Below are 14,258 nucleotides of genomic sequence, written 5' to 3'. Positions count from 1 at the left end.
CTCCTGGCCATGTTACTTTCTTCCCCAAGGTCAAGGCCAGCTGTGACTGCATGACTTTCACCCGCTTTGAAATACTAAGTAGCACTGACAAGGCTCCTGGCTTCTCTTCTCATGGAGCGTTTTGCTGCCGCAGATAAAGCGACACCCAGAGAGCTGGCAGAAGGCAGGGGACCCAGGAAGGTGCTGAGAGATTTAAATTATGGGGCTGACACGGAGACGCAGCAGATCGATCGATAGACGGGGGCGGCTGAAAACGAGGTCTTCCCTGAATCGTCGCACCAGTCCCGTCTGGTATGAATTTCATATGCAGAGGCCTGAGAAAATAAAAGAGAGAACCTCGTAATGAAATTATTTGGAGTGAGATAGAGACACAAGTGGTGGGCGGAGTGAGCTCACTGGGCGTTGGTCAAAATGAGTGAAAAGTGGAAAAGCACCTCAGACACCCGGGGGATTTCAGAACAAGGATGAAGGGGAAATTCTAAACGATCGCAAAGTAGAGAGAGAGAGAGAGAAAGGGAAGAAAGCAGGTGCCTACAAAGGAACAAAAACCGACAGGGTCCCCCTTCTTCCTGGCAGCCGTGATGCTGGAGGTAAGTTTGAGTGTCGAATTTTGTGCAGAGTTAAAAAGTAATATTTAAGCTCGGGATCCAAATGAAGACACTTTCTGCCACATGAGGACTCCCAGCGCTTACCATCTCTCCGTCTCTCTTGGACAAATCTGTTAACGATTTATTCCACCAAAACAAACAAAAATAGCAAACCCAAGTGGACAGTACAAAATGCAGGCGGCCGTAATGAGAAAAAAACAGGAAATAAAATAAAATCATCTCACAAGTTGCACGTGTAGAAAATCGAGAGCATGGAGGGGAGAAAATTGTGTGTCTGAATAATTCAGGATGCAGAATATTTAAAAATGTGTGACTGGAAACTTCAAGCTAAAATAACCGGTTGATGTCAACCTGGGAGGCGTGCTGGGGTGAAGACGGGGAAGGAAGCCTGGTGAGAAATGAGGGGAATGAAGTTACATAGACGGTGTTATCTTCTTCAGGAGGAAATAAAAGTAATGATTAATTCTAGACAGTGAAAAAAATTAAGGGCAATTGCTGGAAAAATACAAATAGATGTGTAACTTCTTAATCGCAGCCTACTGGAGGAGAAGCATAATACACCGATGAAATGAGCAATTCTCGAACGAGAGGAAATAAAAGATAAAGCCAGACAAGGGGATATGGTAAAACATGTGGATGATCACGTAAATAAGAACTGGTTAAACGGTCCCGGTAAGAGAGAAAATAATGCCGACTCTATTAGACAGCATTCAGCCACACATCCTGAAAACTAATTACCTGAAACAAAACGACACAGAAAGTTTGAAAATGAAGAAATGACAGGGAACTGACTTCTGGCTAACCTTTAGACGAGCACGGAGTTCCTCTGCTGCTGAAGACGGCGCGCAGGAAGCTGAAGGTCCCTCCGCTTCACAGCTTAATTTGGCATAATTTCATTTCACAGGTGATTCAAGGCAGCGCAGAAAGGACCAACGAGAGACCGAAAACCGGCGAGCTCAGCATCCCCCTCAAAACCTTCAAGGAAAAACTGCAGGTTAAACAAAAGAAAGCACCAAGGAAACTGAAAGAGCAGAAATTAAAAATAAAAAACAAATATATCCTAGGCAGGATCAAAAAGCCAAAAGCTGTGTCTTTGGAAAGACTAATAAAACAAACGACTCCCTGGCCAGAAAAAAGAGAGGAAAGAAAGGAATATCTGGAAGTCCAAGATCACGGCACCAGCAGATTCGGGCTCTGGTGAGGACTTCCTGACCATCTTCTCGCTGTCACCACCCCTGGCTGAAGGAACAAGGGAGCTCCCTGCGGTCTCCTTCATAAGGGCACTGATCCCGATGGCCTTCCGAAGGCCCCACCTCCTAGTACCATCACATGGAGGGTAGCATCACAACATATGAATTTGGGGGACACACGAACATTTAGACCATGACACCATCTTCCCACATGTAGAAGGTGGTCGAACAGATGAAGGTGGTCGCTTCGTTCATGGGCTCATTTGAAAGGATCATGCCCCCTGGGGCACACTCAGTCCCAGGAACAGAGGAATGGGTACGTCCTGGTTCCTGCCCAGAAGGATCTCACAGTCTAACAGGAGAGACAGAAGCGTAATTATTGTACCATCAGTGTGACAAGGGTCACCATAGGCACATTCATGAAATGCCACCCGAAACTCAGGAGGAGGACGTCAGGAGAGGCTCTCCAAGGAGGGGGTGTTCCTCTGTCCCCTACAGTCCCACAGCACTTGAATGGAAAGCACCCACCTGACCGTGTTCTAACGGCACGTCCCTGCCTGAGGGTCGGGCCTGTGTGACTTGCCAGTGAACAGAGTTAGAACGAACACGATTTGTCACAAAAGACTGTGCCTCAGTGTTTCCTTTTAATGGAGTTAAAGCTGTTTATACAAGAAGCAGCCATACGAGGACTACCGAAGAAAAAGCCAACCAGCCAAGCGAAGAGGAGCTGGCCGCGGCGAGACCAGGATGTTCGCCTTCGGGAAGGACCCCAGCTGTTTCCCTGAGGTGACCTGCCCACGGTCCAAGTCTTCCTCCTGGCTGCAGGCACCGGGGGGCTTCCTCCAGCCGCAGGGAGCCGGCCCGCCTTCGGCCAGTGGGCTGCTGGCTGCGCAGACCCCGGGCTGAGCCTACATTCAGCGTGTCTAGCACTTTGGGGCGTCCACGGGCCAGTAACGGTGGGCTGGTCGGTTGCTCCCGGCGGTCCTCAGCCTCCTCCTCTGGCTCTGTGACATCCAGGCTCTCCCGCTCTCCCCGGGGCTCTTCTTCGGGGTACAGGTGGCGGTTTTGGGGGGTGCTGCCTGCCTCTGAATCATCTGCGGGGGCTTCGCCACGGCCTTTTCGAGGGCTCAGCCACCGTGGCTGCGGGCGTGCGAGGGCTGGGGCGCCGTGGGAGGTCAGTTCTTTCTCGAGTCCAAGTCCTCCTGGGCCTGCACCTTGGCTTCCAGTTCTTCTTGCTTCATCTTAAGCCTTTCAGTCTCTCCACCCTTCCCCTCCGCTGCCTTCATGGGTACCATTCATTCTTGCCTTGGGGTGCTCAGCAGAGGGATCCCCTGGGTCCCCCGGGAACCCGGTCCAGGGTCCAAGCTTAGGAGGTGCTCTGTGCTGTAACCGAGCAAACCAGGGCCTGGCCCCGTGGTGCCCAGACACATGACCCAACAGTTAGAGTTGGAGGACGCAGGTTTTTATTTACGGGGTTCCAGCCTCGGGGGAGCCCTGTTCTCCGTGAGGCCCGGCCCCTCCCCGCTCCACACGGGGCTATAAGCCAGAACCGTGCCCAGCAGTCCCCATGTCCTCACTGTGCAAACGGGCCTCCATCCCCTCTGGAAGGGGCACCCGTGGGTGTCAGTCACTGTCCTCTCGCAGCCGCTCTCCCCTTCCGGATCTGGGGGGCGCTGTCCTCGGCCTCCGTGTGGCAGTTCAGGGAAACGTGTGCCGTGTCCCACTGGGTCATGGTGGAGTCCAGCGAGGCACACGTCCCGGGAGAGGCGCCCTCCTTCGTCCTTCAGAGAAGCAGACATCTGCACTCCCGGTCACAGTCCAGCCCGAGGCAGGTCCCCGCACAGCTCCCTCGGCTCTGTCCTGCCACCCCTTCCGCGCGCAGGGCCGCTCCCTCTCACTCGGCCCACGTGGCTCCTGTTACTACACACAGGCACGTGTTCTCGGAGGGGCACAGCCGAGTCCCCTTCCCTGTCAGCCCGCCCAGCCCCAACGTCCTCTGTGGCCTCATATCTGGCCCCTCCTACAATGTGCGACTCTGGCCAGTTCTCACTTGTGTGTGACCTTCTCTTGGCTGCCACAGCAAGTCAGGGCAAGGGTCCCCTGTGACGCAGGACACCGGGCTGGGCGTCCACCTCCCCTGGCTCTGTCACGAGACACTATACACCCTCGGCCACTTACCCCTTTTGCCCCCGATGGGAGCACAGCTATTAACTTCACATTTTAATGCAAAGTAGAGACCCTGCGTCGTCCGCTCCCCTTCCCCCTCACCAAGTCGAGGTTTGTGGGAAGTAAGCTCGCCTTTGCCGAAGACGTTATCTCAGAGAACCCCAGGCGTGATGTCTTTGCACGGGGAACCCTGGGCCCTCCTACTTAGTCCCTGCCACCTGTAACCCTGTCTCTAGGCAACTGTCGCCCTGCAAGATGGAGACAGTCAGTAGGAGGGTTCCCAGGGACTAACCCTCTTTCAGTCTGCTGTCCTGTGCTTTATGTGGGTCCCCCTCTGTCTGGCCGGGTCCCACTGGCCCCAAGGTTCTCTGGGGCCAACCGGCCAGGCTCAGCTTCTAGAAAGTATTGCCCTCCGACCCCGGCAGTCATGCTGGTCCGTCTTCTGCATTCAAAGAGCCCGAGGGAGCGTCTGCGGGGTGCCCTTTGCTGGGCGCGCAGGCTTGCACTGCCGCAGACTGCGGGAAGGTCACGATTCAACCTCACACTGCAAAGATACCGCCGGGACTCTCTGGACGGTGAATATTAACATAGTTCTGCCCACTGCTCATTAACCTGTTTCGCGAGCGTCAGTCCTCCAAGCCGAGCCTCCGTGTGGGAGCCCGGGCTGCCCTCACTTTAGAACTAATAAAAATATCAATAATAATCACAGTGGCAAAGTTCACACCTGCTGAGTCGGGCGGTAAACGGTCTTTAATCCTCCGCGCTCTCCCCGAGATGGGCTGTGTTATTATTCCCGATTCACCCATAGAGAAACCGGAGCACAAAGAACTTAAGCGACTCTGACTCCCAGACGGGCTTTTAGTCAGTGATTAATTTTTTTAACATTTGGAAACATTTGGAGACATTATGACTTGTGATTACCCTCTTCCTTCTTGGACATTTCTTGGCTGAAATTGACATTTCCTGCAGTGAAATTTCAGAAGACATTAAAAGTTAAACACAAAATACTGGGTAATCATCCCACGTTTCCTCTTGGGCTGCTTATAATAAGTGGACAAATTTTTTAATTAAAAATCTTGCCAAGGTCACACACCTCCTGAGGGGTGGAGCCAGGCCTCAGACCCTTGTCAGGTTGCTCTGCAGCGTGTCCTCTTGACCGTGACATTTGCTAAGTGAATCACACCGATTCCGTGGGCTGCAGCCAGGAACCTGCGCTCGCCGCAGTCGGCTCGGATAGAGTTCAGGGTGCTGAGCTCACACTCCCCACCCGGCCCCAAGATGGGGCTGTCAGGAAGGGTGACGACGTTTTTGTCTTTTTGCTTATTGGGGTGAAATCCACATGCCTGCACTTCATTACAGTGTGTGACGCCCCGGCCCTTGGTGTCCTCCCAACATTGCACGACCACCATCTCTACCCAGTTCCTGAGCCGAACCGGCGTTTTTCTCAGGCCTGGTATTTCCTTCCACGCCGCGTGCCTTGATGGCGGGAGGGTGACGCAGAAGGAGACGAGCCCAGCTGTGGGCTGGCTGTGGCCCCCGGGATGCCTGCGTTGAAACCCTGACCCCCGACAATGATGGCATTAGGAGGAGGGACCTTTGGAGGCGCTTAGGTCACGAGGGTGGAGTGTCCTATAAAATAGCACTCTGCAATGGAGAAACGGGGCAGAGCGGGGAGGGGTCCCCAAAGGCCCACAGGCCACGGCTGGGGGAGGGGGAAGGAGATAGTACAGCTTTTAAGGTGCTTTGCGTATCTGTGGCCGCCGGTAGCTAGGGAACAGCTGTGCTGCTGCCTGGGAAAAAGGACAGACGATGCGGCTGGAGATCATTTTCATAACAATGACATATGGCGCTCGGCGTTTAAAATCCGAGCGGGCATGAAGCGGGGCCGTGCGAGCAGGGGCGCGTCGGAGAACTGTGACGGAGCGGCAGGTCGCCGCCGCCATGTGAGAAGCAGCAGCCATGTCGCCGTCAGGACTCGGCCGTGCGGCCCGGGCGGGTAGGGCCAGGGCTGCCGCTGTGACCGTGCCCGCTCCCGCTGCCGCCGAAGCCACTGGGGTCTCTGCCTTGCAGGCCCGGACGCTACCGGACCCTTGGACTCAGGACATACGGAGAGGACACTCTCTTAGGACTCGCGCCTTTCCTGGACGTCACCAGGGTCCAGCGCAACACGGCACATGCTTTCCTGGGCTGAGGACAACGTCCCCCAGGTCCTGGAGGAGGGAGCTGACAGAGAGGGGGTGGGGGGCTGCTGGGCTTGGTTTGGGCTTCTAGCCCTTTGGGGAGCAAGGGAAGCACTGGGCCCCGGGGGAGAACAGGGCTCCGAGCTGACGTGCTCCCAGCCCCTCCCCCCAGGTTGGATTATTGTAAATAAAGACCTGATTTCCTCAACACGAATTGTGGGGCCTCACACCAAGGCGCCCCATGAACGGGCCCCGCTTTGCTCGGTAGCAATGGGACTGGTGTTCTCGTAAGTGAGACACCCGGGGACGCAGGGAGAAGGCCTCTGCCGGAACTGGGTCTCGGGTCTCTGGTTTTATGGACCAGGGTACCCCCGCCCCCTGGCCTCCCCAGGGAGCGCCCCCCACCCCACCCCACCCCACCGCTCTCCTTGGGCTCAGCCGCCGTGAAACGCAGAGTTTTATTCGGTTGATCCTCCCCTTGTCTTCGTCCCGAGAGGCCCTTTGGAACAGCGGCACACCCTTTAGACATCAAACTAATCAAGCTCTAAATTAATTAAAAACATAAGGACATCGATCTGAAAAGCGAAGCAAACGGAGAGCAGAGGGAGACGAGACGGAAGCTGAGCTCCGCTCCGGTGCAGAGGCCGCTCCGCCCGCCCAGAGCCCACGACCTCTGGGGCGGCTCCCGTCCCGCTCGGGCTCCGCCGAGGACCGCGCCTTCCCTGCCAGGAAATGTATGTGGAGTCTGAAGAGACGGCCTGGGCTCCTCAAGGTCATCAAGAGATCATTTTAGAAGCAGAAATAGCCTGAGAGAGAGCTCTCGGAGAGTTCTAACTTACCAGTGCACTGAAGGCGGCCGGGATACAATAAAGGGGTGTGTTAAAGTCGCAGGACCTGGGTCGGCACCCTAATTCCAGGCACAAGAAACAGCACCTCCAGCCTCCGCGGGCCGTCGCTATGAGACCTGAATGCAGTGGGAACTGGGAACAGGCCCGAGGAGGGGAAGGGCGACCGGGAAACGGTCCCCGCACACAGGAAAGTGGGTAATTCATACACCAGATACAGCTGTACAAATTAATGTGGAGGAAGAGGATTTATTTTGTGAGAAAATTCCAGTATATTGCAGAGAGAAAAGGAGACCCAATTATGCTGATGAGGATGCCACTAATTTTGTGAATTCGTGCGTTCTGTAATTTTATACAACTGTATAATTTTATGGGTATCCATAAATCACTGACAACCTATAAGTGTTTATAATTTATGTATGTGTGGGTGTCTACATATTCTGAGAACCGCAGATCGTTACAAAATATTAGCAGCGGTTACTTAACTCCAGGGAGCAGGATGCCGGGGAGATATTCCATCTTCCTTTTTGTTTTCTGTGTTTTGCTTTGTTCTTCCGTTTTCTGCACTGAGTATGAACCATTCGCAGTTAGAAGATGAAGTCAGGGGAGGTGCGGATGCGTCTGCCTTTGTCTCGGACAGCTGGTACGGTATTCTTGAATCTGTGGGGCCTACTTTTTAGTTTACTTTTTTGAATTATATATAAACTGAACAAGGAGCTTTTCTACATTAAACACGCTGCTGTGAGAAGTGTTTAAAATAAAACCGGTAGATCTTAACAGACCCCGCAGGCGGGGCACGTTAAGACGTTGTCACTGGGTCTGACCTGCAGGAAGTGTCTTTGTTCGCTTCCGCTTGGCTCAGGGTGGCCTGGCCTGGCTTGAATGTGGCCCAAAGGGGCAGCTCTGCCTTGATCTTGGATTTTGGACCAGACTGGCCCCCCCTGGACCCCTGGCGAACTCTCTGCTGCAGGGGTGGGCGGGCACCCAACGGCTGAGAAAGGCGTGAATGTGAGGCAAGGACTGCCGGGGGGGGGGGGGGGGGGGGGGGGGGGCCGTGCGCGGGGCGGGCCCTGGGCACAGGTGAAGAGCGGACAGCGTGGCAGCGACGCGGGGAGCCCTGGGCCCAGGGGGGTGTGGAAGTGTCATGGAGGGGCCGCAGGTAGGAGCAGACAGGCCTGGAAGTGTCCCGGAGGGCAGAGCTTGGTGGGGACGGGTGTGACAGTGACACAGGAGAAGACCTGGGCCAGGTGCAGGCGTGAAGGTGTCCTGGAGGGGACCTGGGCAGGCTCTCAGCGGGTGGTCTCGGGCGCTGCTGTGGACGGCCCTCCAGCTGGACAGACCTCCGTTTGGAATGTGCCAGGGTCGCCAATGCAGTGAATAGAGATCAAGAGACATGACCGCCAGGGCAGGGGCCTCGGAAACGCCAGTGCTGTGTGGCCCAGGGATGTGGGGGGACCAGTGTGGACAGGCTGGTGGGCGGGAGGGCACCCCAGGGACTTCCTCACAGGAGAAAGCCAGTGGCCCTCTGGCCCACCGTGTGTGTCTGCGTGTGAGTCTCGCCCACGACCCACCTTGTGTGTTTGTGTGTGAGTCTCGCCCACGACCCACCGTGTGTGTGTGTGAGTCTCGCCCACGACCCGTGTGTGTGTGTGTGTGAGTCTCGCCCACGACCCACCATGTGTATCTGCGTGTGAGTCTCGCCCACGACCCACCGTGTGTGTGTGTGTGAGTCTCGCCCACGACCCACCGTGTGTGTGTGTGAAAACACCCTCAAACACACTTCACCTCCAGGCCAAGTCAGAGCTCTGAGGGTGGCCGCAGGCGCACCCCGACACGGAGTCCTGTGACCCCCGGTGCTGCGGTCCTCTAGGACCCGTCCCAGCCCTCAGATCCTTGGCACCGCAAGGCCCTCTGCACAGCCCCGCCGAGCAGCCGCCAGCGTGGCAGACCCGTCAGGTTACACCTGAGCGCTGGCTGCTGTGGCTCCTTGGACTGAGCGCCGCCTGGGCACCGACGCGCCTGGGCTGCGGGCCGGGTCCCCAGTTGGGGGCGTGCAAGAGGCAACCAATGGTCTTTCTCTCGCGCGTTGACGCTTCTCTCTTTCTCCCTCCTTTCCCCTTTCTCTAAAAATAAATACACAAAATATTTTTTAAAATAAAGTGGGTGGATGAGCCAGAGAACATGCAATTACAAAGGGAAGGAGAGGTCTGGGGACGAGGACAGTTGGAACACGCCTCTCAGCTAAAAAAAAAAAAAAAAAGAAAGAAAAGCATCATGCAGGGCCTCTCGGGCCTGGACACGCTGCACATCTGAGAGGTGACGACCCTGTGCCTGCCACCAGCCCTGCTCCATCTGCCTGGTGTGTCGGCTGCTCCGAGTGCTGTGACAAAGGGTCACAGATGGGGGGGCTTAAACAACAAAAGTCATTTTCTCACAGTCCTGGAGGCTGGACATCCCAGGCCAAGCCCGGCAGAATCTGTCCCTGTTGCGAGCTCTCTGCCTGGGTTGCTGGGGTGGGGGCAGCCAGCTCTCTCATAAGGACACTAATCCTGTTGGATCAGGGCCCCACCCTTGGGGCCTCATTTATCCTTAATTACCTCTTCAGAGACCCCCATCTCCAAATACAGCCACACAGAGGGTGAGGGATCCACATGGGAATTTCAGAGGGACACAAAGGCTCAGTGTAGGACAGACGGGTATCTACCGCTCACCATGCCCACACCAGTTTCCACAGCTCGTGACCCAGCTGCCACCCCCGTGGCCTCCTTCCCGGGTCCTTCCCTCCCTGGTCCTTCCAGCTGGCGGCCTGGCTGCCCCTGAATGTGTCTTCAAGGGCCACCAGCAACCAGGTCCTCACAATGCACACTGAGCCCCTCCACCCAGCCAGTCCCCAAATCCACAACCATTTAATCTTAGGACCCCGCCCCACCCCCCCACCATCCGGACCTGGACACACTTTTTGAAGTGTGAACATTCAAGACCCTCCATGATCTATTAATGATGCTGGTAATCACCGTATCTAACATTTACTGACGAACGTACTGTCATAACGTCTAACGTTGCTTGACTATTCACTGTGACTCAGTCACTCGGTACCCAAACCTGCGGGGTCCTGTGACTCTTCCCCCTTCAGAGAGCTCAGGCACAGACAGGAGAAGGATCCCCCACCAGGCCACACGGGAAAGTCTCCCAGGGTTTGAGCCCAGGCAGGTGGGCCCTGGCGCCCCCAGGGAAGAAACCACTGCCCAGCCCACCTGTGCAGCGGAGGAGTATGGTCTGCACATGCCTGAAATGCCTGCCTCCTCCTAAAGCCTCCGTTTGTCTTGAAGGGCTGAGATGATTTAGCTAGCAGTCCACAACTTTATTCTTATACTAAACATGCCTCTCGGAGTAGAACGCAAACCGTAACAGCAGAGTTAAGGTAAGGCTGGGTTTCAGCTGGATGGTGGGCCCTGGAAGCCTTCCTCCTCTTGCCCCTCGGGTACGGAGGTGGACAAGCTGGGGAGACCTGGCTCCCACCCCTCCCCACCTCGCTAGACCACCCCCTTTTTCCCCAGCACCCCACCCTCTGCCCTCTGACTCCTACCCCTCCCCTCCCCTCTGGCTCTCACTTCCCATCTTGCAAGCCACACTGTGGATGGTGATCAATCTTTCCAATAAAATCAGTGGTTCTCTGCAGGCGAGAGCCTGCCTATGGCTTCTTGGAGTGACCCAAAGCCACACCCGCGCGTGGCGCACACCCAGAGAACACTGGCTGAGGACTTGGGGGGCAGGCGTTTCCCCGTAGTCTGGGGCCATCCCTGCAGAGACGCTTGGGGCCCTTTCTGAGGGACACGGTGTCCCGTAAACCCGAGCTAGTTTGTCACCAGGCCGAAGGGGAAAATGTCATTCACGAAGACAGGCATGACTATGTTGTCATCTTAAAGCCACTAAGCACGCTCCCTGCCCGGCCACTTGCTCGCTCCTTGGCTCTCGCCTCCCAGACGAGGTCAAACCCCTTCTGAGGTCGGTTCTGGGCAGCAGGAGGCTCTCGCAGCCGGCCTTACTCGTGGTTCACGGGCGTCTGGGCGAGGCTTCATCAGCAGTTATTTTCTCTGCACGGGGTCTGGGTCCCCACCCCCGGCAGGCTGCCTGTCACACCGCAGGCGATAATAAATGCTGATTGAACGACTGAGTGAAAGCTCTCGGTCAGGGGACGGCTCAGGGAGGGGGCTGGGCTGGCTCACGCTCCTGACTTACCCGGGAAACCTGAGCTCAGGGTAGGAGCCCGGGGGCACCCCGGGGCCAGCCCAGGCGACGAGGGGCGGAGGACGCCAAGTCAGGGAGGAGCCTCTCAGCGGCCCCTGGTTCAAGTGCCGTCCTGCACTGCCGCCTCCTGGACACGCGGCGCTCTGCAGGGTGACCGGGCGCGCGGCGGCCTGGGCTGCAAACACAGGACCGCCCTGGTTATCTGGGCTTTGGGTCCCAACAAGGTCAGAGCACTTGAGAAGCTCACTCATCATCGCGTTCCCTTCACCTGCAGGGACGACAGCCGCTGCTCATCTCCTGTGCTGGGGGCGGCCGGACCGCGCGGCCACGACAGTGCTGACCCCAGGCTAAGTGGCCGGCCGGCCCCCCGGAGGCCGGGGTGGGGCCTGGGCGTCCGCGTTTCTAGCGAACCCCAGATGCCAATGCTGCTGGCCCAGTGCTATGCTGGCCCATCTTTGATGTTCCGAATGCGGTCCGAGGACAGCAGCATCGGCACCAGCCTCTCCCCGAAGTTTTGCTACGCGCGATGCTCATTCGGGCAGCCTCGGCGTCACCTGGGAGCCGGTTAAAAACGCAGTCTCCGGCCTCACCCCAGCCCTTCTGGGTCAGGACCTGTATTTGAACCAGTTCCCCAGGGGATGGCTCACAGACACAGTAAAGGGTGGTTGGTCCCCCAGCCCATCCACATGTCGAAACCACCTGCGAGGCTTTTTTTTTTTTTCTTCTTTGATTTTATTTACTTTTTAGAGAGAGGGGAAGGGAGAGAGAGAGAGAGAGGGAGAGAAGCATCAATGTGTGGTTGCCTCTCATGGGCCCCCAACTGGGGACCTGGCCCTCAGCCCAGGCCTGTGCCCTGACTGGGAATCGAACCCACGGCCCTTTGGTTCGTAGGCTGGCTCTCAGTCCACTGAGCCACACCAGCCAGGGCCCTGCGGGGCTTTTTAAATTTGCTGACATGGGAATCCCTAGAGATCCAGATTTCATCTGTATTGGGTGCGACCTGCAGATGAGGGGTGTTTTTAAACTCCCCAGGTGATTCTAATATAAAAGTTCGAGAGTTTGCTTTATGTTAGAATACTCATCAATATTTTATTGTTTTACTCATATTTTTATTAATATGTATTAGAATTTTTTTTCTCCAGGGAAGATATACAAACAGCCAATGAGTTCAGCATCATTCGTCATTAGGGAAATGCAAATCAGAACCACAATGAGCCCCGCCTCACGCCCACTCGGATGGATACAATTTTAGAAACGGAAATAACGAGGGCTAGAGAGGATGTACAGACATGGCAACGCTGCTACAGTTGCCTCCGAGTGAGTCCAGGACCCTGTAGGGACCCAATAAGGACCATGTAGTTTCTGCCTGCTTCTCTTGGGAGCCTTGCCAGGCAAAAAGTCCAAGCACTGTGCTCAAGAAGCCACAGGTGGGCACTCCTGAAGGCAGCCCCATCTGAGCCCCTAGCTGACAGCCAGCATCACCTGGCGGCCAAGTGGAGGGAGCCAACTTGGAGGTCATCCCCAGCCCGCCTCCAGGTGCCCACAGCCCCCACCAACATCTGCAAGTCCCACATGAGACCCCAAGCAAGAACTGCGTCTCTGAGCCCTAAAGGAACGCCTCATCCATTGGCTTCCAAGCCACGTGATTGTTTTTACTCCAGTGCTTTTGAGAGTAACTTGCTCTGCACACTCTCTACCCGCCGTTCTTTTTGTTTTTGTTTTTGTTTTTTTAAAGGGAAGTATCCTTCGCACTATTTTTTTTTAAGATTTTATTTTTTTATTTTTCGAGGGAAAGGGAGGGAAGGAGAAAGGAAAAGAAACATCACTGCGTGGTTGCCTCTTGCGCGCCCCCAGCTGGGGACCTGGCGCACAACCCAGGCACGTGCCCTGACTGGGAATCGAACCAGTGACCCTTCGGTTCGCGGGCCAGCGCTCAATCCACTGAGCCCCACCAGCCAGGGCTGCCCTTGGTTCTTAAACCTCTCCCTGACTCACGTGACCTTGCCACCTGGTCTTTTTTGTTATTGTTCCTCAGACGCACTCAAATGGCTCTGACTCCAGGGCTTTTTGCACTGGTTACCTCTCTCTCCCCAGAAATCCACACACACACACCCCAAGCTTCCTTAGCTGTCTCCTTATCTTGTAGGTCTCAGCTCAATGGCCACCCCCTCGGAGTTCTTCAGAAGCCCCTGGTCTCGATTAGGTCCTGGTCCCCTGTCACTGTGTTTACAGCACCGCCGCCACCTGGCGCACTTCTGTCCACTGACTCTGCCCGTCAGAATTTAACGCCGGGAGAGGAGAGCCCGGCCCTGTTTTGATCACCCCCTGCTCCTGGTACAAGCCTGGCGAGAGGCAGGCTGGGACACGCGTTTATCAAACACGCGAGAAGGAAGCAGCAGGAGGAAACGAGAGGGGAAAGCACTTCTGTCGGGGGGAACCGCGAGGAGGGGCTGCGAGGCGGGGGCGTTCCAGGTCCGAGAGGCAGCTCGTTGGGACTGGGGGCGGGGGTGGGGTTCAAGGTGCCACGGGCAGGGGCGCGAGAGGCGGGGCCTTGTAGGACACGGAGAAGATATTGCAGGGGCCTCCCGTCCGTGGAAGCAGACAACGGGCTTCCTCCCGTGCGGACGCCTCCGCCTGCACCACGTCTGCCGGGTCCCTGCGCGCACAGCGCGCGCCGGGTTGTGACAGATACGCCTGGCACGGAATGGGCCCTGCTGCTGCGTGCGGCCGGGAGTGCCCACGCTGTGTGAGCGCCACCCTGTGCTCGCCCGCTCCTGAGCGCGGCGGCCGCTGGGGGACAGGAGTGGGGAGTCCCCAGGGCCACCGTGGACCCGGGACTGCAGGCAGGGCTCAGTCCTAGATCGGCGGCCACGACCTCAGCCCAACTTCACAGGCGGGAACCCCGGGCTCCGAACAGCCGGGCGGCCTGCCCGGGTCACACAGTCGGGCCGGTGCCACGCTGCCCGGCAGCCGCCGCCCGGGTCCCACGCTTCTCGTCCACCTACCGGTTCCCGGCCGCAC

General features: G+C 56.6%; 1 long non-coding RNA gene across 1 annotated transcript; it reads right to left on the bottom strand.

The window, feature by feature from the left end:
* Window positions 1-234: 234 nt before the first annotated feature.
* On the bottom strand, window positions 235-7,097 carry LOC150001093 (uncharacterized). The gene is made up of 3 exons (XR_016513642.1): window positions 6,984-7,097; window positions 1,412-1,583; window positions 235-314 (listed from the first exon to the last, which is right to left on the bottom strand). It is a non-coding gene; the product is annotated as an uncharacterized LOC150001093 (long non-coding RNA).
* Between the last annotated feature and the right edge of the window lie 7,161 nt (window positions 7,098-14,258).

Source organism: Furipterus horrens, unplaced genomic scaffold (genome assembly GCF_987537825.1).
Source record: "Furipterus horrens unplaced genomic scaffold, mFurHor1.1.pri manual_scaffold_10, whole genome shotgun sequence".
NCBI classification, from domain to species: domain Eukaryota; kingdom Metazoa; phylum Chordata; class Mammalia; order Chiroptera; family Furipteridae; genus Furipterus; species Furipterus horrens.
Note: the sequence above shows the minus strand (reverse complement) of the source record. Positions and strands in the feature narration are given on the sequence as shown.